General features: G+C 42.7%; 1 protein-coding gene across 3 annotated transcripts in view; it reads left to right on the top strand.

The window, feature by feature from the left end:
* The first annotated feature begins 221 nt into the window (after positions 1 to 221).
* Positions 222 to 24871, top strand: part of DLGAP1 (DLG associated protein 1) — a 774858-nt gene continuing 750208 nt past the window's right edge. For all 3 annotated transcript variants that reach the window (XM_089678097.1, XM_089678117.1, XM_089678128.1), the window contains exon 1: positions 222 to 507. The gene's annotated coding sequence lies outside the window, so the exon portion shown is untranslated. The remainder of the gene's footprint in view (positions 508 to 24871) is intronic.

Genomic DNA, 24871 nt, shown 5'->3' on the forward strand with positions numbered 1-24871 from the left:
GGGCAAACTTTCACTTGAAATGTTCATGCCTATAGGAGGTTTTAGTGGCTGGGGTGCATGTGAGGCTCTCCTTATCCTGAACACTGCCAGGCTTTTAGCAGGTTGCAGCACCCAATAAGCCTCTGATTTGCAGGCTCGGTTGCATGGGAATGGGCTGATGCTTCCAGTGGTGATGTGTAGAAGAGAAAAAAATCCGAAAGCCACATTAGCGTCGCCTTCTCCCAGGGAGCTGCAGCTGTGTGCTCCTCCTCCAGCCTCACCATTCACAGACTGGACTAGTGGAAGTGCCGTCTTCTCCTCCATCCACACAGCCTGCCGCCGCTCTGTACGCACTTCTCTCCCCTTCCATCATCAGCAGAACACAGCCAGCCTCATCCCCGGGAGGACGCCTCTCTCTGCTCCGTCCTTTCAAGCCATTCTATGCAGGATTAGCCAATCGTTTGCTCCTTTGCACAGACACGTTATTCCGCTTGGTTTTTCCATTGACTGACACGTCCTGTCAGAAAGGTAAGGCTTCCAATGCTTCTTTTTTATGATGGGGAACGCTCGGCCGCCGTCATTGCTGTAATAATGCAGGCTGAGCTTTCAGCACCTGTCGCTGTCCAATGCCGGCTCATTCATGGGAGCTAATGCTCGGCTCTGGAGGGTGAGCTGCGAACTCCTGTCCAGCTGCCTCTGTGCCTACAGCTCGTGTGCTGTTTATTAAGACACCCAACGTGGGGTCATCAAGACTCTCCTCCACCATGGGGATCATGAGGACTGTCACCCATCAGGGGGATCATGAGGACTGTCACCCATCAGGGGTCCATAGGGACTGTCACTCATCAGGGGGGTCATAACGACTCTCCTCCACCATGGGGATCATGAGGACTGTCACCCATCAGGGGGGCCATGAGGACTGTCACCCATCAGGGGGGCCATCAGGACTGTCACCCATCAGGGGGGCCATAGGGACTGTCACTCATCAGGGGGGTCATAAGGACTCTCCTCCACCATGGGGATCATGAGGACTGTCACCCATCAGGGGGGCCATCAGGACTGTCACCCATCAGGGGGGCCATCAGGACTGTCACCCATCAGGGGGGCCATAGGGACTGTCACTCATCAGGGGGGTCATCAAGACTCTCCTCCACCATGGGGATCATGAGGACTGTCACCCATCAGGGGGATCATGAGGACTGTCACCCATCAGGGGGGCCATAGGGACTGTCACTCATCAGGGGGGTCATAACGACTCTCCTCCACCATGGGGATCATGAGGACTGTCACCCATCAGGGGGGCCATCAGGACTGTCACCCATCAGGGGGGCCATCAGGACTGTCACCCATCAGGGGGGCCATAGGGACTGTCACTCATCAGGGGGGTCATAAGGACTCTCCTCCACCATGGGGATCATGAGGACTGTCACCCATCAGGGGGACCATCAGGACTGTCACCCATCAGGGGGGCCATAGGGACTGTCACTCATCAGGGGGGTCATTAGGACTCTCCTCCACCATGGGGATCATGAGGACTGTCACCCATCAGGGGGGCCATCAGGACTGTCACCCATCAGAACTGTCACCCATCAGGGGGGTCATCAGGACTCTCCTCCACCATGGGGATCATGAGGACTGTCACCCATCAGGGGGGCCATCAGGACTGTCACCCATCAGAACTGTCACCCATCAGGGGGGTCATCAGGACTCTCCTCCACCATGGGGATCATGAGGACTGTCACCCATCAGGGGGGCCATCAGGACTGTCACCCATCAAGGGGTCCATCAGGACTATCACCCATCAGGGGGGCCATGAGAACTATCACCCATCAGGGGGGCCATCAGGACTGTCACCCATCGGGGGGGGGCATCAGGACTGTCACCCATCGGGGGGGGGGTCATCAGAACTCTCCTCCACCATGGGGATCATGAGGACTGTCACCCATAAGGGGTCCACCAGGACTGTCACCCATCAGGGGGGCCATCAGGACTGTCACCCATCAGGGGGGCCATCAGGACTGTCATCCATCAGGGTGGCCATAAGGACTGTCACCCATCAGGGGGGTCATCAGGACTCTCCTCCACCATGGCTATCATGAGGACTGTCTCCCAACAGGGGGGACATCAAGACTGTCACCCATCAGGGGGGACATCAAGACTGTCACCCATCAGGGAGGACATCAAGACTGTCACCCATCAAAGGGTCATCAGGACTGCACCCACCATGGGGGTCATCAGAACTGTTACCAACCATGGGAGGTTATCAGTTCTGTCACCCACCATGGGAGGTCATTAGATCTGTCACCTACCATGAGGGGCTGCAGGACGGTCACCCATCGTGGAGATCATAAAGACTGTCTCCAGCCATGGGGATCATCAAGATTGTCACCCACCATGGGGACCATTGAGATTGTCACTCACCGAAGAGATCATCAGGACTATTACCCACCATGCAGTCTTTAACTATATTCTCCTCGCACACATTCCTGGAAGTATGGCTCATCATTGGAGGGTGCTGTAGCAACTACCAGCTGGGACTGGAAAAATCATAACCAAATATACATATTTGCCAGCACACCACAGATCCCCAATATGAGTCAAAAAAAGGTTATTTTTGCAAAAAAATCACATCACAAAAAGTGCAATATTTCGGAGCCGTGCAGGACCCCTTCATCACATGCCTGACGAAGGGGTCCTGCGCGGCTCCGAAATGTTGCACTTTCTTTTGTGATGTGATCTTTTTGCAATAAACACCTTTTTTGGACCATATTGGAAAACCATGGTGTGCTGGCAAATATGTATGTATATTACCCACCATGGGGATCATCAGGACTGTCACCCACCATTTGAGTCTTTAGGACTGTCACCCACCGTTAGTGGTCGTCAGGACTGTCACTCACCATGTGGGCAATGAGGACTATTACCCACCATGGAAGTAGTCAGTACTGTCACCCATAATGGGTGTCAGCAGGACTGTCATCCACCACAAAAGGTCTTTCAGACTATCCCTCACAATGGGCGGGGTCACCAGGAATGTCAGCCACAAAAGGGGTTTCAGGTCTGCCACCCACAATGATGGTCAATAGGAATCTCACACATCATGGGGGTCATCAGGACTGTTACTGATGGGTTACTCCTTGAACCCACAGTCATCCACCATGACAGATCATCAGGGTTGACAGTCCCACTAGGACTGTCACCTATATTGGGGGAGGGGTCACAAAGACTGTCACCCACCTTGTGGGTCACCCACAATGGAGTTAATTAGGACTGTCACTCTTTATGGGGGTCATCAGGACTGTCACCCCCAATGGGGGTCATCAGGACTGTCACCCTTCATGGGGGTCATCAGAACTGTCACTCACCATGGAAGGTCACCAGGACTGTCACCCCCAGTGGGGGTCATCTGGACTGTCACCCACTATAGGAGTCATTGGGCAATGGGAGCAATGCAGAAATACCTTCTTTCATTAATTATCATTGTTTCTGAAGCCAATGGCTCCAGCTTAGAGAGTTCTCCAGTAAGGTTACAAAGGATGGATAGACTTCCAGGCTTATTCCACAGAGCAATCATGTTACTGCTTGCTATAGTCTGATAACACGAAAAGATTGGTTGCTATAGAGGAGTGCACTTTACACACCATCTGTTATTTGAGTGAATAAAGCCTACGCATGTTGGGGTGTGTTGCAGTCCCACATGAATAGGATTTTCCTGTACATAGAAGAAGTAATTTGGTAACAGGGATTTGTATAGGAAAACCACAGCTGATTCAATGGCGAGTATGAGAGCTCTATACTCTAAATGGAAGTAAGCATACAGCAGAGTTTGTTCTAGCTCTTCTCTGCAGTGTGATGCCATAGTGAACATCCACAGTCTTGCAGCTACAGCTTTCTTTTTTTGTGTCTGAATGGGATTGGAGACACAAGGGGTAGAAGCAGCTGAATGTAGGGGCTCTTTAACGTAGTCTTTGAATGTGACTGCAGGGTGAGCACATGTGTGGGCAACGTGCACAGTCCGCTTCCCACACAATCTGTGATGTTGGGCTCCCATGCTGCAGGCAGACAGTGCTCCCTCTGTATATGCCCTGTGGCAGCAAAAAAGGATAATGTCAACTTCTCACATGTTGACCAGAAAGATTGTATTGCTCTAGGGCAGAAAGATGCATTGGTGGCACCATATCCCTTGGGCTTCTCAATCATTGTGACATTACATTTTATTGGAGATCTCACCCACGTGTGCAAACCATTTTGGTAATTATACTAGATTGCAAATATTACAAGTTAGCATGCTTGTGAGATAATTTGCATATGCTTGCTATCTGTCTATCCATCTAATCTACCTATCTCATATACTCTAAATACCAATTGTGTGATATATATATATATATATGCACAACGTTTGGTATCTCAACACCGCTTTGCTTGGATCCTTGAAACAGGACTGGTAATCTGAATTGGAATATAGAATACTGTGATAATATGCAACTAAATATATATAATATGACTATTCTACTTATCGCAGAAAACATATATAACCAATTAATTTACAGAGAAAAGTCACCTCTTTCTCTCTGGCATTTATAAGCACATGCCTTCTGTACTAATCAGAAATCCTTTATACTTACTGCATCTACTCTTTATATACCCTAATATTATTTTATATGGATAACTGAATATATCAATTGCATGTGTATTTATTAACTATATAGATTCAATACTAGTAAATCCTCTGGACCACAGCAGAAGCCATAGCATTCATAGATTAATACGTTTGACGACAGGTCTACATCACATCACTTAATGCATTTCCCCCACCGTTTTATCGCTGCAAGGAACAGCCAGTTCGCTGCACGTGGAGCTGTAAATGAACGCATATAACATACATCACTCATTTCATGGAAAAGATCTCGATGACTGGTGACACTCCGGCAGCTTTTTAAAGTTTACTTTGGGCTTATACCATTTCCAAACTGAGTGTGGCAGTGGAGATCCCTAGAACTAAGCTATTGAAGAAAAAAAAGAGGCTGTTTGAAACTGGCATTATCAGACATTAGTTACCATATACTGATCAAAGGTTAAACTATTTTAGACGTGTTTTTTTAAAAAAATGTGTGCTTTGTATTGCAGCTTCTTTCATTAAAACTGATATAAAAGTAGAAGGAAAACTGGCAACATTATTTTGCAATGGTTAATATTAAAGCAATTAGCAGTTACCTATAATGATGCATCAGAAGTCATGATATGTTTCTGACATCAGTCATAGATGATGGTACAGTCTGCTTTTCTTGGGTTACTATGAATCATCAGTCTTTGCATTGCCTTCATAAATAAGTCATATGCTTTGTTACAAGAACACTGATGTGCAGTTACCCACAATGACCACATATGCTTTCATCAGTTTAGCTGGGTCATCAGTATGTACTGATTTATGATTGATTATTGGGTATTGCATTTTGTATTTGATAAATGTTATACACGCTATATACATCTAAGACTGTGTGACGCAATAATTATCTGTTATTTTCAATGTAAAATAATTGCTAGTCTTTTTATAACATTTGAAAAACAAAAACAGACTTAGAATACTGAAAATATTTCAATGTGCTATATTATAAACACATGTATGGCTAACAGCATGCTTCCCCCTTTATCAGTCTTCCAGTACAATGCCCTATATGGACACTTCGTTGGAGCTAGTGTAAGAGGCGGTAAACCAGCCCCATTACGCATCCCATGCCTAAAGTGATATTCCTTACTTATGCTGATGTTGGGACTGCTGTCATTTTTTTTTTCCAATATATTTTTTCAGTTCCCATCTAGCTTTTATGCTTGGGCACTCTACAATTGTAAGCCTTTATTACAATATACGTGAGGGACTGAGAAGGTTGGGTGCACTTCAAATGGAGCGCCTCTGACTAATAAGATGGGGTTAATAGTTTTTGTCAGTGTTATTTTAGATTGCCATCCATATAAGTCATAATGTATGGTCCTTTAGCAACTTCACTCTTAATGTGCAAGGGTGGTATAGAGGGGACCAGTTGCAGCTGCTTTTTGTTTTTGATAATTAGCAAATCATAGTTTTATTTATCAATGTGCACACGCCTTGGGTATATTATTCTGAATCGTTAGGTTTGTGGATTAACAAAGATATATTTAGTACAAAATAGTTGATATGTGCTCAGCTATCTACTGGATATGGCATCTACATAGGAAATTGTATTATTTATGTAGAGGAGTAGAGCCTTAGCCAGGCTGTTATATGATGAAAGGGTCTTGCATGGGTCCAAAACATTGCATTCTGCCTGCATGTGTTCACCTTGAATAAAACTTCTGGACATTATTTAAATATTCCTGGTCTTCTTGCAATATGTAATTTGTTCCATGATGTTCCATGATGTTATACAAAAATGTTTTGATTTATAATATTTTGCTTAGACGTGGAGTGTGTTAGCATAAGAGCCCCACCATCCCTATGGCATCTCTAGTAGTGAGATCTTCCATTTTCAACTAGGTTTCCTCTAGAAGTTGCTAGGGAAGTTCCTTGAACTAAGCTGATTAACCTCCATTGTGATAGTACCTGTATAATGCCAGGTCCAGCATTACTTGGCAGGGCCAGCAGCATGAAACCAAGTCATTTAGCTGTCTGTAAGGGCATTCTTCCAATTGAATCGACACATTAGGTGGCACCATCCACACCTACAAATTCATATAAAAAAGTGTATAAGTAACAAAATAATAAAAAGGAAAGCATCTCTTAAGAGAGTGTAAATACCTTTTCATACCAATATTAATATTGGTATGAAAAGGGTATTTACATTCTTGCACCTGACCAGTAATGCCAGAGCCATTTTTGCCATTGATCTTTGATGAATTGATTGAAGTTACGGGTTTCTCAGAGACCAGAAAAGTATTTTAAGGGTTCCTATGGGGTAAGAAGTTTAGGAAAAGCTAATTAAGGGCTTTTGCCTAGCTACATAGATGTTTCTAGATGCCTGCATTCTTGATAACATAAAATTAGTACAAAATCCAGCATGGAGAACGGGACCCCTATGTATTACAGAACTGCATTACAGACCTTGAAGACCTCATTATAGGTGTTCCCAGGAATCATGACATGCCTGATGAAGGGGTCTTGTGTGGGTCCAAAACATTGCATTCTGCCTTGATGTGTTTACCTTGAATAAAACTTCTGGACATTATTTAAAGATTCCTGGTCTTCTGGCAATATGTAATTTGTTCCATGATGTTACCAGCTTCCGTCTGGCAATTGCAGCAGCACTCTATTACTTCTCAGCCTGCTATAGGGACATGTGGAATAGGAATATTATTTGTGGGACATTGAAAGGGTTCTTTCCTCTCTAGCACTCTTCAACCTGCTGTAATTTAACATTTGGGCAGATGTAGCAAATAAAGAAAACCCATGCTGGAAACTGTCACTGCTGAACTTTCCTTATGGAAATGCTAACTCCCTTGCTTTTGTGGTGAATCTCTAGTTTTTGACCCTTGTTAAATAGTTGGCAATAGTATGAAATATAATTAAACCCAGAAGCCTTTATCTTACCGGCACGCTTTCAAGGGAAGAGATAATGGGGAGGGGGTTTGATAACAAAGTGATTCATTTATTCTTCAACAAGAGAGATCATCTGCTTGAGACTTACTAAAGTATCTGTCACACGCAGAGCAAGCTCATAGTGGTATGGGGAAGATGGAAAGAGAGAATAAAGAGAATCTGTCACCTTCAGAAGAACACTGACATGTAAAGACAGATGAGTCCCTGCTGGTCTGCATTGTCTTGAATAATGTAATAATACATTCTCTCTGGATGCTGCCATGCTGAATAATTCTCTGCACTGTCCAGACATGGAACAGGACAGCTACATCAATTTTTAGGCTGTTGCCTACAAAAGGGTTAAAAATTACATCAAAGACACCACAATAATTTATTTTTAATGTTGAGCCCTAGGCAAAAGGCTCCATTCACACTTCGCAATTTGGAATCACGGGCAGAATCACCACAATTCTGCCAGAGATTCCAAATCGTGTAGCAATTGCTGCACATCCTTTATCCTGTATTTGGGTGCCATTATCCTTTTTTGGCACCCTAAATCCAGTGTGGTTCTGCCTTCATTGTCATGCGACAAGATCACGTGGCAATTGTGGCAAACCGTACTTTAAACATGGTGTAAAAAACAAAAAGGAGCAGGAGCTTCTCTTTTCAGGTGACAAATGCACATAGGGCAGCCAATGAAGTGAATTGGCTGCCCTATGTGTGACACGAGCAGGTATGCACCATTTTCTGCTGTGTCTGCTTTACTATATCATAATCGTTTTTTCATTTGTAACAGATAAGATTTAAAATCAGCAATTCAGCACCTCTAACTCTATAACTTAGTATAAAGCTGCTTGGGCTAAGCATATAAACAGTATCTTTGCATGGACACTAGACATAATTAAACCGTATGCTCAATGTGTATGTTAAACAGGGGCATCCCTAGGGTTGGTGTCAAACGGTGCCGGAACACTTGGTGACACCCCCTCTCTCTCTCTCTCTCTGCCCTCTCTCTCTCTGCCCTTTTTCTCCCCCCCTTTCTCTCTCTCTCTGCCCTCTTTCTCCTCCCCCTCTCTCTCTCCCCCCTACCTACTACATGAAGCAGCAGTGCTGTCACCAGGGTCCGGGGATTACACACTGACCTGCTGCATACTCTGCCTGCCCCTCCAGCTCTCCGACTTCAGCACCTGTGGCAGGGACGTGGACCCACCCCTCTGCTGAAACTCCAGGAGGAGAGGTGTCCGAAGTGCCTGCCTGACTGTCCGTCCCCTCAAGGCTTGCTTATTTCAGCAGTGGCACATACAGGGATGGACTGAGCCTTTCATGGGGCCATGTAGTGACCCGGGCCCTCGGTCAGTCCGCCCCTGGTGGAACGGGTACGGTGTCACCCCGTGCAAAAGGTGTCACCCAGTGCGGCGCGCACCCCCTGCATCTGCCTAGGGATGCCCCTGGTTTTAAATGCCATATTTAGAGGGATTTTACGGAGGGGGAAGGGGGTTCCTGCCCTTAAACACACCACCTATGTGTCCCTGTACAGAGAGGCATTTTGAGACAGGGGCATTTACGGGCAGAAAAAAAACCCAAGGCCAAACGTGTTCAGGAAAGGAACGTTACATCATCTAAAGGCTCTTTAGTGCTAGGCGCGTCAAGCACTTGGGTGTTCATTCATTTCAGTGGCCAGAATGAACTAATAAAAAGTCCTGTGTGCATGGGGTTTTAAAGTAGCTGTGAGCATAAAATGTTATAGGCACGTTCTAATACAGTTATAACTATGCAGTTTCAGAAATGATCTTTCTTACCTTTTTTAGAAGATTACAAAATTCTGTCATGTGACCATGTACTGTATCTCTTCTTCCTGATGATGGGAAGGCAAGATTACAGGACACTGTGCAGACACATGGTGTGCCTGTATTCCATAGTGTGTTTAAAGTGGAGTTCCACTCACCTGTCAAAAAATAAAAGCAGCTACAAAAACTGTAGCTGCTGACTTTTAAAAAACAGCCACTTACCTGTCCCTTGGTCCCGTGGTGTGTCCTCCGCAGCCTGTTTCACCGACCGTCCTGGATTCCAGGAGGCCGGCATCTTCAGTGTGGGCACCTGGCTGTGACCGCTTGCGGCTTCACAGCCGAGTACCCACTGCGAATGTGCAAGTAGCGCTGCGCTGCATGAATGGTCCTGTAGTCTTCTGGGACCTGTCACATGTCCCAAAAGACTACAGGAAGGGAGGGAGGGAGGACACCTTCCAATTCCGATCGCCTAGGTGATCAGACTGGAAATGGGTGCGGGTACCTGTCAAATTCAGGTACCCTCCAAAGGTGCCAATCCTTAATGGGGAGTGGGAGAGCAGTCCTTAAAGCGGAATTTCCCCTTTTGGGTGGAGCTCCGCTTTAACCTGATGCAGGCTGTGCCTGACCAGGGGGCATGTTCAAGAGGAAGACTGTGATTAGGAGATGGTGTGTGCCAGAGGCAGGCTGTGATTGGTCAAAGTGCATGGTGGCTAAATAAACAACCCAATACATGCATGCTGTGTGTCCTGTGCCTCTGAATGGCTAGCCAATGGATGAAAACTGACAACATTAACACATATCAGCTTCTGTACTTTGTGTGGTCAGTTTAGTTTAGAACAAGAAAGAAAGGTGACTGGCAGGATCAACCAGGCACTGTACTTCGGATGAAAAACATACATGTAAATGATAGAGACTATGATTTTTAAAATACATATTTGAACACACAATATATTTAGCCCTGGTTCACACCAGTGTGACTTGACATGCAATGCGAGAGTTCAAAGTCACATGACAAGTTTTACCCTATTAGCGGCAATGGAACCATTCAAATCTGTGAGATTCAAGTCGGAGCAACTTGGAAAAAGGTTCCTGCGCTATTTTTGTGCGACTTAATTGCAACGTGCATTAATATCTGGTAAATGAAGTCACACAGTGTGTCAGCAAGCCATATTGAAGTCACACTGAATAAACAGCTTTGAAGTTGTAGAAAGTAATGCGATTTCAAAGCCGCACTAGTGTGAACCAGGGCTAGAGTAACATACACTTAACCTGAACGCTATTATACTTGAAATTGAATTTCTGAATGCCCAAGTACTCTTATGTAGAGCCAATGGCGTTTTAGTTCTTAGCTAAATAAACCCTAATGCAAAACAAAGCTCTGGAATTTATAGAACAGTTTAGAGAAAATAAAGACTATCATAATGGACCTATTTCTTTAAAAATGCTAGTTGTCTGGCTGTGATGCTGATCCCAAAGCTTCAATTCTTTATAAATCACTGACCTGGAACAGGCTTTCAGTTCTGATTTTTCTCCATGCTTGTTTTTGTCAATGGTTCAAAAAGTGTTGAAGTCATTTTCAGAAGAAGGTCAGCAGAGACCGTCTCAATATTTTCACAGTAGAGGGGACTTGTAATGATGAATAGAACCATGTTGATATACTTAAAACTACAATAAATAGATAGAAAAAAAACAGCACTATTACAAGTGCAATATATATATATATATATATATATTGCTATATCTGTAAGTGCCACAACTGAATGAATAATATACTAGTGCATTCGCAATATCATATCTACATATAATATCATATACAATCCTACAAGTGTCTTCTTGTATAAATGTCTTTGTAAAAAGAATCGTTTTATAAAGTGACAGATGATTCAGCCAAAAGATTTTTTTTAGTCCCATACACCATCCAATCTTCCTGTGAAATTCCCGATCACATTGAAATTCTTTCCATCTTCAAAGACATAAAGTTCATATTCTCCTTCATGAGAAATACACTGAAGTGCCCATCATCACACCATATGGGTGTTCTCTTACCGGCTCCAATGAACCCCACTGAAATACTGTAGGTCGAATTCGCTTTCGTTATAGATAGTTTATATCAAGATCCTCCTTAAAGTATGGTCACCAGCCTTCCGTGGACAAAATGACATGGAAAAGGCACAAGAACAGAGAACCAGAAGTGCAGACTGCAACTCCTTTTTTATTAATATTAAGTTAAAATGCACTCACAAAGGATAAAAGGAAATGTGCATATACAAACACCACATTTAGAAGACTCTGTAAAAAAGGCCTCCTATCGCCATCCAGCATGATGACGTCACTGCCCACCCAGGGCAGTGCAGTGGCAGCTCATGTGCAGAATGACCATTGCCTTCAGTCATTCATAATCGGTCCAGGTTATTTAAACCAATGCAGCTCAACATTATGCTGCCAGGTGCAGCTGTACAGATGGACCCATAGACTTCTATACTGCTGGGTACAGATGCATACAAAAGTGTATGCTGTAGCTGTGGGGTTTTTGACACCCATGTGATTGAGCCGCAATGGTGGAGAATGCAACAAATTTGAAAAGTCTGTGAATACTGCATTGCTGATTGATTCACGCAGTAAGTGTTTTATCTCGAATTGAAATAAATAAAAATAATGCAATAATAATGCAATAACAAAATAAATATACATGTAAAAATGAGAAAAGAAAGCTGTGATGGTATCTTTCGTTGAAATGTGATATATCCTTTCAGCTGACAAGGAACTACAAGCCCCAACATGCCCTTTAAGCAAGAGGTGCCCCCTGTCCACCCCATCCAAGAACAATGCCGATAAATGTCTTATTTAGAAGTACGTTCTGCCAGCCAGCTTCCAGGGCTTCTTCTCTGTAGCTGCACTGAAGTTAGGACACTGACCCAAGGTCACACACTGCAGGTCTTCTGGAAACTGTATCTGTAGTTAAGTGGTGCCGGCTCAGAGTTCTAATGTAAAACTCAGATCATTTCAGACAATTTGGCTACCTCAAGAATTACTTTACTAAGAAAAGAATGCTCTAATACTTACCAAACAGATGTTTACTGTTTCAAAATGATCTATCTACATACAAGAAAAAATGTAATCAGCCTTTATTATATTGTACAATTCTTCTAATATCACACAGCAGTAATGGGTACAATTATATATGTTCTATTACACTACAGGCTTTTAAAATAATGTAGCAGGAAAAGAAAAATAAATGGCCGCTTGATTTAAACACCATAAATGTAAATGTTTTCATTTTTGTATATTTAGTTTTCTACCTGAATGCTATAGCATGTCCATTAAAGCCTACTTTCAGGCATAATAATATACTTCACATTGCCCCGTTTCCCCAGCTGATTCCAGGTATTAAAGTGGATCTAAAGGCTTATTTTTTGAAAGAAAAAATAACAAACATGATTATATTTACCTGCTGTGTGTGGTTTTGCACAGAGCAGCTCTGATCCTCCTCTTCTTGGGTCCTCCGTCGGTGTTCCTGGCCCCTCCCTCCTGTCGGGTGCCCCACAGCAAGAAGCTTGCTATGGGGGCACCTGCTGCTCCGTGTGTCCATTCACACAGGAGCCACCACTCAGCCCCGCCCCCTCTCTTCTCATTGGCTGTGATTGACAGCAGTGGGAGCCAATGGCTTCTGCTACTGTCTCAGCCAATGAGAAGAGGGAGTCCTGGGATAGCCAAGACTCCAGTGCAAATCGCTGGATTGAGAAGGTACTCAGGTATTAGTGGGGGCTGGGGGTGATGCTGCACACAGAACCTTTAGGACTCGCACACTTGAGCCTTTAGAACCACTTTAAGCTTCTTTTTTGAATCTATGGTCTTGCAATCTTCTCCTTCTCAGTTCTGGAATTGGAGATCAGTCCTTGAAGCCCCTCTTCTTGTCAGTCTCCGAGGGCTTTTGTTGCCTCCCCTCTCCAACATTATGCAGTATTTTTTACTGTATATGCCCATAGATCCTCTATAAGTATTACATTCATCTCAGCGGTATTTCCAAGAACCCTTCATTTATTTTTGGAGAACTCCTGAAGGAAGTAGGAGACCAGTTGGCATGAAAGGTATCCATTACCATCATTCCTATTTACACTACAAATGCCAAGCTCCCCACATTAACATACTGTGACATTTCAAATGAAGATGAACTAACTGACTTCATTTTACGACATGCTGATTTGTTTTTAATGTGTGTAATAGAATTCCTCTACTACGTGGGACAATAGGTCCCGTGATATAAAATTGCGTCTGTGGAAGCATGCATCTGATGGTGAAACATGATAATGTATTATTTATTGGACTGCACAGAATTTCACTCTATGCCCACAATTACATATCTAGATTAAAGAACAATTCCATACAGCTGGTGAAAGCTATCAGTGAAATACTGACACTAATCATCACACACTGCAGCTGTGCTAAAATCACACAGTCACTTAGCCCTGGTTCACATTTGTACGTTCCTGCGGGTCACATATTGCACGGGCACGAGAGCCCATTCATTTGTATGGACTCCCATGCCCCAGGACAAGCAGGTTAGAAGTCCCTGCACTTCTTTGGAAAGCACAGCCCGCAAGGGAACCTCGGTTCCTGGTATGCTTGCGATTTCCAGTGTGGTCGGCATGCCATTAGAATTAATGACACCTGGTCCACATTCTTCTGTGCGGGTGGTGCGGCTGCATGGATTTTTGTGCGGATCCGCAGCGGCACCACCCGCACAGATGTGAACCTAGCCTGAGTTTGCCTTACTACTGTATATAAAACCCAATCACTAACAACTTTTTTGCATATTATTCCTCATGAACACTGGATGTTTTTACAGCTGTTGTTTTTGGCTTTTTGCGTTCTTTTCTACAGCCCATAAACTCCCCAGCATGTTATCCTATCTGACCATGCACTCATAGGCTGTAATAAATGTTTTTTGGCAGGGAAAAACCCCCAGAACTAGTGGGTATCTAGAGGAGTTATTTTGTTGTAAAAATGCTCTACTGCTGAAAAAAGGTAAAACGCAGCAAACCGGCATTTTTGGAAATTTTTTGAGGCAAAAAAAATTTGAGGGGGGGTGGTAAAATACGCTAAAAATCGCAAACACGGAAAAACAGCTGAACGCTAATGCAAAATGCTGAAAAACTTGCATTTTTAACATGACTTTACACAACTAAAGCTACCAGCATTATTAAAATGCCCAGCGTGCATGGAGCCTTATTGTTATTGTCAAAACATTTTTTTAAATAATACCTGGTGATTCAGCCTTGGAGGTACTTGTTCAGGCAGTTCCTCCTTTACAGTGACATTGCTCTATCCGTTGATCGTGTCACGCATTCAATGGTGACTACAAGTAGCTGTGCTGATGCGTATTGCACATCCATGTTCCATTATTATTACCATTAGCTAACATGCCCTGAGAAATGGCATGCAGTTGTTTCAGGAAGTGGCTGCACAGAGGCTGCAGGAGATCAGCAGTGCTGATATGCAACAAAGGATAAAAAACAATATTTTAATAAAACAAAACCATAGTAACTGGTTATGATACATGGTTATTTGGCAATCTAAATGACACTCAGAAGTTTATGTATATTTTATTTTAAATAATTTTTTTTAATTTACCAATTTAGGTATATAAAATAGAAAAAAAAGGGGGATAAAGGAATAGGGATAAGGGTAGGAGTAGAGGCGAGGTCTCACACCATAGACAAAAATTCATTACAAAGGAAGGTTTCACAGTCATGTCAAGATAAGCCTTGAGATGTGAAGTCAAGATAAGCACAGGGATGTAGGAGGATAGGAGAGTAAGAAGGGAAGTGGTCAACAGCTGTCTCAACTAATAATGCCAAAACCGAAAATTCGGATGCACTTGCCGAAAATCAAAACCAAAACAGACAGTTTTTGTTTTTTTTTTAATTTTTAAACTCAATTAATATGGCTGACATTTTGCATTGAAGTCATTAGGGTGGGCGTTTTTGCATTGAAGTCAATATAACACAATTTTGCATTGGAGTCTATGGGATGTAATTTTGCATTAAAGTCTATAGGACACGATTTTGCATTGAAGTCTATGTGATGCAATTTTGCATTGAAGTCACTAGGGGATGTTTTAGCATTGAAGTTAATGGGGGCGTGATATTGCATTGAAGTCACTAAGGGGTGATTTTGTGTTGAAGTCAATAGGACACAATTTGGTGCTTTTTTTATCACCACCTTTATATTGGCTTTTTAAAATACTAAAGACAAAATTGTGGAGGTTAGATGAAAGGTTTAGTGTAGTTTAACCACTTGCCTCCAGAAGATTTACCCCCCATTTTTTGCTATTCAGCACTGCACTATTTCAACTGGTAATTGCGCTAACATGCAACACTGTGCCCAAACAAAATTTATATCCATTCTTTACACAAATAGAGCTTTCGTTTGGTGGCATTTGATCACCGCTGGGTTTTTTTTGTGATATGAACGAAAAAAGACCAAAAATTTTGAAAAGAAAATATTTTCTACTTTCGGTTACAAAAAAATACCTAATAAACTCAGAGTTAGTCATACATTTAGGTCAAAATGTATTCTGCTACGTGTCTTTGGCAAAATAAAATCTCAACACATGTGTCCTAATTGGTTTGTTTGAAAGTTATACATACTATGGTGTATATATACTGGAATTTACACAGCTTTTTCTTTCTGACTGCCTATCACATTTCTTGAGGTGCTAAAATGCCAGGGCAGTACAACGGCCTCCCAAATGACCCCTTTTTGAAAAGTAGATACCCCAAGGAATTTTCTAAGAGGCATGTTGAGTCCATGGAAGATTTTTTTGCCACAAATTTTTAAAAAATTAAATGTTTTTTTTACACAGAATTGTGACTTAAATGATACACTGCTCATGTATACCATAGGCATATGTGGAATAACACCCCAAAACACATTCTGCTACTTCTCCCGAGTATGGGGATATCACACGTGAGAGATTTTTCGCAGCCTATCCATATATAGACCCCCAAAATCCAATGACTACTTTCAGGCTTTCAAAAGGCATATGTCTTCATATCACTTTCTCACTACCTATCACAGTTTCAAAAGCCCTAAAATGCCAGGATAGTACAAACACCCCCCAAATGACCCCTTTTTGGAAAGTACACAATCCAATGAATTTGATAAGAGGCATGACAAGTATTTTGCAGATATAATTTTTGTCATAGGGTTTTCAAATGATAAATAAGAAAAGAAAAGTACACTTTTGTTTTCTTTCTTCATTTTCCAAAAACGCGTGGCAACAAATGAGATCTGCATAATACTCACGATGCCCCTTAGCAAATATCTTTGTGTGTCTACTTTCCAAAAAGGGATAATTTTGGGGGGTGCTTCTACTATTCTGGCAGGGTCTACATTAAAAGCTTATGCCACACGTCACCCACTCTTCTAACCACTTGAAGCCACTTCTACCCGTACATTGCTTTGCCTGTAGCTGTCATCCATTTGCAGTACATTGCAGGCGGACGGTTGGCAAGCGAATAATACTGTTGGTAGTTAAACCAAGATCTATACATCAGACCAAAAAGTTGTTAGTCCACCTTTTCCAAATAAATACCTATGCAGGTAAGGTGTGTTTGTAGATGAAAACAAACTGTGCATCTCTGACTAAAATTAAATAATGCTCTTGCTATAGGTGTAGACCATTTACCTACCTCCTGAAGCCTGACTTGAATTGGAGGTTGAAGTGATGAGAGGACTTCCCCTGGCAGCTCTGCATGAGTATCCCCGAGTGTGAGAAGAGGGGCACAGGGCACGAAGAAGCATGGGTGCCGGTAATCAGGTAGCAGGTAGTAAGTAGCCTTTGGACAGCAGTCAGCAGCAGTGCAGGTACACCAGAGGAAGACCAAGGATGGTGGTCTGCAGGAAGGGACCCAGGAAATAGACCTTAGAAGCATGGCGCTGAGACTGGAAGGACAATCAGTCAAAGGTATATACAGGTATCCATTGAGATAAAGGACGTGCTCAGATGGCAAGCCAGGGTCAGCATGGATGGACAGCAAGGACGTAGTCAGTAGCCAAGCCTAATGCAGGCCATAGATGGTTCGTTTATTGGCGGAAAGAATAATCAGCCGATTTTCGCACTATTAGTGGGGCAATGGCATCAGCCGATTTTCGCGGTTCCTCCTCATTTTGTTTATCGGTCATGCTGGAAAATTCATCATAGCCTGCAATAGACCTACACGAGGATGTGAAGTAAGCATAGTCAAGCAGCAACATCAGAGGCAAGCCAAGTCCCAAATCCACAAAGCAAGGTCTGGAGCAGACATGGTCAGGAAGAGGAGATCAGACAAGAGCACAGATCATCAGTAGCTGAAGAACATCTAGCGATTAACACACATCAGGACCTCCTTTAACCACTTGCCGTCCAGACACTGTATATAAACGGCCTGACGGTGGCAGTCCAGGGGCGGGTTGCTGTTCATAAACGGCACCCGCCATTATGGACTGTGCGCACTCCCTAGGAGCGCGCAGCACTGCGATCCGTTGCCCGCTGTGTCCTCCAGAAACAGTGGAACACCGATCGTCATAGGGGACCTCTGTGCGAGGTCCCGATCATGTGATCACTGATTGGCCAATCAGTGATCACATGCAGAGTAGTAGGCAAGATGTCACTTCTGACATCATTGCTTACTACGTGTGAAATCTGTGAATGATCGATCACAGAGGTTACATGGTACAAGGCTATTCACAACAGCCTTGTACCATGTGATAAGCTGTGACCAATCACAGCTCACACAGTAGTTCTCAATGGCTACAAGAATGCAGCCAGAGAGAAGGAGAAATGATTGATTTTACAGCCTTTATGGGTGTAAAAGCAATCAGTGTAAAATTAAAAAAAAAAAATCTTCATCACCCCCCACAAGTAGTACAGTGTCACCATGGTGACACTGTACTGCTAGGGTGACAGTATGTAGAAAAAAACCCATAAATAATAATATAAAAAAATAAAATAAAAATGTAAAAAAAGTTTTCAAAAATTATAATTTTTGGCTATAAACTAATTTGGGTTATTTTTTTTTACTAAAAAGATAACCGAATAAATTTTGGCCAAGATTTATGATGCAAAATTTTATAAGAAAAACACTTTTTTTCAAAATTTTTGAAGTTATTTATATAGCAAAAAAAAATAAAAATCCCAGTGGTGAATAAATACCACCAAAATAAAGCTTTATCTGTTTTAAAAAAATGCTAAAAAAATTCATATGGGTACAGTGTTGCATGACCGCGCAATTGTCATTCAAATTGTGATAGCGCTGAAAGCTGAAAATTGGCCAGGACAGGAAGAGGGTAAAAGTGTCCAGACTGGAAGTGGTTAAATAGGCAGGTTATTGCAATTCCATTGGACTTGCACGAGCATGCGCCAGTACGCACATGTGTGCGTGCCGATGCGCACTGGTCCACATAGATGTCAGTGCATGCTGGTCACTGGCCATCTGTGCACAAGCTTCACATGCATGAGCATTAGTTGTACGAGTATTGGTCTCTTGACAGGAATACTCCCAGGACATTGGTAGGATGTTTTTAAGTGAGACCTAGTCATTACTGCTCACCTTCACTATCACAGGTGTGAGCTTTTTCTCTGATTCAAACTCTCTTCCCTAATGAAGCAGCTCTGAGCTCAGCGTTTGAGAGCTTACTCCTGTGATGGTGGAGGTGAGCAGTAGCAGCTAGGCCTTATTTAGCAACACCCCAGCAGTGTCCTGGGAGTTTTCCATTCAGGATTCAGAAGGTATGTAAATGACCTTCACCTATAGGTTCACCTATATTCAGCTTTAGTCAGAGCTGCACTGTTTGTTTTTATCTACAGACAGCCCTTATCTGCTTATTCAGTTTTTTGGTAGAGGTAAACTAACCATTTAAGCAAAGAGGTTCAGAGTGATCTGAGTCCAATGTAAGGACAGTTCCTCCAAATGAGGGACAATAGGGAGATATGATGTGAAAAGCATCAGTTTGTGTTCCAGCTTCACTAGCAGGTGTGTTCCAGGATCACCACATTGATCGACAATGGGGACTACAATGTCTGAATGAAAATCTGAACTATTAAGCAAGTAGGCTGTGCTTCCTGGGGGCATCTCAAGGCATCATTTATATTTTACTGGAGTATATCGTTAAAGTGTGCCAATGGTTTTACCTTCAGTAAGCTCACATATTAACTGGATATATACAATTTTTTCATTGTTGGCTGCAATAATTGTACAATAGGGGGTTGCAATTTACAACTCAGCTCCTCACAGCTGAAGGTTAGCCTCTAATTGGTGAGAGAAGGTTCTCTGCTGGATAGAAGTGCATTGTGTATAACATCAATCCTTTTATCTGGTATCCACAGAAGCAGGGTATTGTTTGAGATAGCCTTCATTTCTCCCTACAGATCCAAACCTCCCTGGAAACAGCACAGTGAAAAGCAAACTGCAGAGATGGGCAACTAGTGATTCACTTTCCTTTGTTGTGGAAGGATGTTCTTTTTTTAAAGCTGAACTCCAGGTGTATATAAAAAGTGCAAATGAATGCAGATCTGCATTAATACACCATTAAGAGTAGTTTTTAAATAGAAGCAATGCAAGTACCCAAATCTGTTTCAGTTTGCAGACCTCTTTACAGCTGAGCTCAGACTAGAGTAGGGAGAAGCAGAACAAGGAGCCTATCAGTTGTGCTGCAGTGCTCATATGCCAACAAGGAGAAGGCTAATAGGAGAAAGAGTAGAGTGAAAGAGATAAGCACATAGGTTTGCTGTTTCTGCTTCCACTGTCCAGTCATAGGCTGAAAGAAGGATGAGACATAAAATTGTTACTTAGCTGCAGCAGAGAACAGTTGGGTCTCCTGCCCTGCCATAGTGGGCTGTGCAGTGTGGTAGAGCTGTATACATCTTAGGACTGGATGGACAGAGAGATATAGATTTTTTGGTATCTTAAATAGCTCTCACATATAAATTCTCTGTGTATAAAGCTATTTCCTGGAGTTCAGCTTAAAGCTAAAATACAGGAGACAGATCTTCATAATGACTGCCAACCAAATATAAAATTATTTTTTATTTATTTTATTCTTTATTTTTTGTGCATGTGCAAGCAAAATCTTTTTACATATTTTATATTGACAAGTTAAGGATTCTAGATTGTCTGAGAAATTTTGATAGTATATTAGTAGATTGTTATATTCAGGTATTCTTTATGTTTTCTTAAATAACACACCAGTGAATATCCCTGAACATGTATAATGGATCATGCATCTAGAAATAACTACACGGTACATGACCAGCATTACATACCTTGTTAATGCAGAGACCTGATATACAGGAATATATTTGACTCCTTTTCTTGAAATGGCATCACATTTTTGGATAAAAGTACTCCAACCTTTTCCTCTTTGGGATCCAAAACTGTAAAAATAAAGGTACAGGATTTAGAAATACATAATTTAAAGCCCTACTTAAAGTGGTATTAAACCCAAAAGGAAACATTTATTATTTTGCAGCTTACCAAACAATGTTTTTTTTATGCTTCCTTTCCTTTATTTTTTTACCTGGGACTAGTTATTGTTTTTCATAAGAACAAGCTCTCTTGAAGATGTACAGGGATGCAACAAACCATTTAACACTGACATGGGTGCTTACAATGATCAGCTTTTATTTATTTATGTAAAACCTTTATCCCAAAAGAAAAAAAAACTGTTTTCTGTAACTGCTTTTAAAGTGCAAGCTAGAGCTTGGCTTCAATTTACTAGTGTATCTAAATCTGCTAGTACATTTAACACTCCCCTCCCCCCAGATTAACATTGCTGCTGTGTAAAAGTGTCTCTGTTGCTCCTTCATCCACATTGTAGGCACTCTAATACAGGAGGTGTGTTGCTGGCCAGATCACTAAGTGAAAACAGAGAGGAGGAAAGCCTGAAAAAAAAAAGGAAAACTAATGCAGCCACCACATCTAATGCACATCTAAAGCTAAATTTTTGTTTGTTTTGGCTTTAAACGACTTTGTGCATCAATTACCTTATTCTTTAGTCTTGATTCCAAACACCTCTCACTAAGCCATCCTGCAATGTAATGGATCAACGTCACAGTTTCCTCTATGAGCCAAATTAATTTCCTGCCCTGGAGGCCAGGCATTTTTCCCTGCTTATTATCTTTTTTGGGCACTGGTCCACACACATCCTCTGGAGCCTATGAGAGAGGACCTGGTCACTGGAAGTGTTGCCTCCACCAATAGGGGGTGTCCACATCACAGAGAACAAGGGGGCACTCTTTATGTCTGGAGGAACAGAAATTCCATCTCCAGTGGAAAGGTTTCTTCACAGTGAGAGCTGTGAAAATGTGGAATAGACTCCCTCAAGAGTTGGTTCTCGCCAGCTCAGTGGATTGTTTTAAAAAAAGGCCTGGATTCTTTCTTGGATACACAGAATATAACTGGATACTACGATTTATAGGTAAAGTTGATTCAGGGAATATCCGATTGCCTCTCGGGGGATCAGGAAGGAATTTTTTTCCCCTGCAGGAGCAAATTGGATCGTGCTTTTTTGTTTTTTTTTGCCTTCCTCTGGATCAACTGTGGGTGTAGGATTATAACTTTTTTTTTTTAAATGGTTGAACTAGATGGAGTTTTGTCTTTTTTCAGCCAGACTATGTATCTATGTAACATCAAGCAGGCAGAATGTGGACACCTAAAGGAGGACACCAGAAAGTAGAGCAGAAGAAGAGAGAAGGCCACATGGCTTCAGGTAGGTAAGATGAGCACCTGGATAGTTTTTTTTTTTTTTTTTTTCCATACCAGGAGTTAGCTGGGGGTGGGAAGGGGGTTGCTGAGATCCTAGAGTTGGGCTTTGAGTTCGAAGCATCCATGGAAGTCGCTCGCTGACGGTGTGTACTGCATGAACTGATTTTACTGCTGTTTACAGCAGTCTTGTTTGATAACATCATTGCGTGTTCCCCAAAACATTCTCAATAACAAACATTCCTTCTACCATCAATGTTTTCCCCTATTAAAAAGAAAGAACTATATGTGACTCTGCAGCTAGCTTGAACAGATATGCCAGAAGTGACAGCCTGATTGGAAATGCATTTTATATAAATAGTGCTGTTATTTTTTTTTCTCTCCCTGGGACATCATGTTGCCATGACTACCAACAGGATGGTATATTAATTCCAGACATTTTCGTCCAAATAAATTGTCGAGTGTTTTGTGCGATGAAAAGTTTGGCTTTTAGTCTTCTGTTTGTGAGTTAAGGACTTTTTTCCTACTTAGCCTGCAAGCCCAACCTGCGTCAACTCAGTGAAACTGAAAATTATTCTGCATTTGTTAATCACATTGGTTGTGAAAATTTTACAAAAAGGACGTAGTGTTCGCAATGTGTTAATTATCACACATTCTTGCTTTTGCAAGAAGGGAAAGAATATACAGATAATGAGCAGGGAAGATAAGTAATGTGCAGGAATCCATCGCTGCCAATCAGATCGCATTATATTGCAGCCAAATCAGAGAAAAGTAATTGGTTACTTTGGATTGCTGATTATGGATAGGCTGCCACTCAGAACTTTGCTTTTTATCTTACTAGGTATTAGTTGCCTAGATTATGGTTATGTTAAAATGGATTTAGAACCTTAAACCTAAACCCATAAATAAAGATGCAAAATATTACAGCATACCAGCCGTTAAAGTGGTTGTAAATCTCTGATATGAAATATGAACAAAGCATATCCTTCTATGGTGTATGCTAGCCTCAATCCAAAACACAAAGTCTAATTTCTATCTGCAGTCTTGTTCCTCCGCTATCTGCATGAGTCATTTCTGACCGGTTGTGTCCACTCTAAAGAATCAAGGGGGATGGGAGAGGAAGACTCCAGCACACAGCATGCATTGACAGCCTAGCTGTACATGTTTCCCTATGACAGGGGTATTGAATTAAAATTTACAGAGGTCCAGTCTCTACAGTTTTCTTCCAGCAGAGTTCTGAATTGCATTTTTGATTCTTAATGGCAGCTTGGAGCATTGGCATACGCTGCACATTTTTGTGACCGCCAAACAAGTTTGGTGCAGCTCAATTTTAAAAAAAGGGTCAGGGACTTATTTTTCTGCATTTCTGAATGTAAGACAGCCCATTGAAATGAATTGGCTGCCTACAGGTAGCAATGATGTAAACCTAGCCTCAGACCCTTCACATTACAATTCCATCATTACAATAGTGTTTTCAGTCCTGCGCATCACAACCCCCCTTGACATCACAGCCCCTCTTCACATCACAATTCTACCTCCTTTACATCAAGATCACCCCATTACATCACAGTTTTCCCCTTCATAGCAATGTCTTCAACCCCCCTTCACATCAATCCCCCCCATTAATTCACCTCCCCTTCACATTCTTGTCCTCAACCCCCTTTATATTAGCCCCCTTCTCCTTCACATTACTGTCTTCAGCCCACCATCACAGTACTGTCCTCACCCCCCCATACATTCCTGTCCTCTACCCCCTTTATATTAGCCCCCTCCTCCTTCACATTTCTGTCCTCAGCTCCCCTTCATATCATCCCTTCACATCCTTGCTGTCACCCTACCTCCCCCCTTTTGTATCACCCCCCTCCTCCTTCACATTCCTGTCTTCACCCCCCCCCCTTTACATTCCTATCCTCATGCCCCCCTTTTTTTATCACCCCCCTCCTTCTTCACATTCCTATCCTCAGCCCCCCTCCCACTGCCCTTATATCACCCCCCTCCTCTCCTTCCTGTCCTCGGCCCACCTTCACAGTACTGTCCTTGCCCCCCCATACATTCCTGTCCTCAGCTCCCCCCTCCCCCCGTATATCACCCCCTTCTCCAGATTCATGTCCTCGGCCCCCCTTTACATCCTCCTTGGCTTTCCCCACACCCTTCACTGCAGTGACATAGTTCTCTTCAATGTCCTACCTACACAAGGTGGAAGGCAGGAGGAACATCCATCTAGAGCCGACATTAGAGGCAGGACGGGAGCTGCACAACTTTTCCTACTAACCAGCTTGTGATTGGTTGCTAGCATCCAATCACCTGCTGGTTAACTTGAAAAGTTAACTTGGCAGCTCCCACCCTCCATCCGGAACTGTTCTGCCTCCAGTGTCGGCTCGATGAGGTTGACAGCAGTGACGGCGGCTGACCGGAAGAGCTGGCTCCTAAATGGCAGAACCACAGCCAGTCCGGATGGGAGAGTGACCCGGTCCAGATCCAGACCGCTGCCCGCCATTTATGTGTGCCCTATGAGATTGTGTAGAGAGGGTGTGTTCGTTCCCTCTACTTTGGTCTCAGATTACACTCAGCTCTGCTGTCTGTGCTGTGCAGTGTGTGACATCAGATTCATTCCCCCTGCCTCTAGATGGATATAAAGCTGTGTAAATTCTGCTCTTTAAAGCGGTAATACACTCAAAATTTAATATATTGCAGCTTACAAATCTTTACACGTGGTAGCTGCATTGGTTTTCTTTTTTAGGCTCCCCCCCCCCCTTTTTCACCTGTTAATCTGGCCCATAACACACTTCCTGTATTAGAGCGCCCCCACTGTG

This window comes from Staurois parvus, unplaced genomic scaffold, assembly GCF_062004578.1.
Source record: "Staurois parvus isolate SC_StPar_1 unplaced genomic scaffold, SC_StPar_1.0 ptg000015l, whole genome shotgun sequence".
Classification (NCBI taxonomy): domain Eukaryota; kingdom Metazoa; phylum Chordata; class Amphibia; order Anura; family Ranidae; genus Staurois; species Staurois parvus.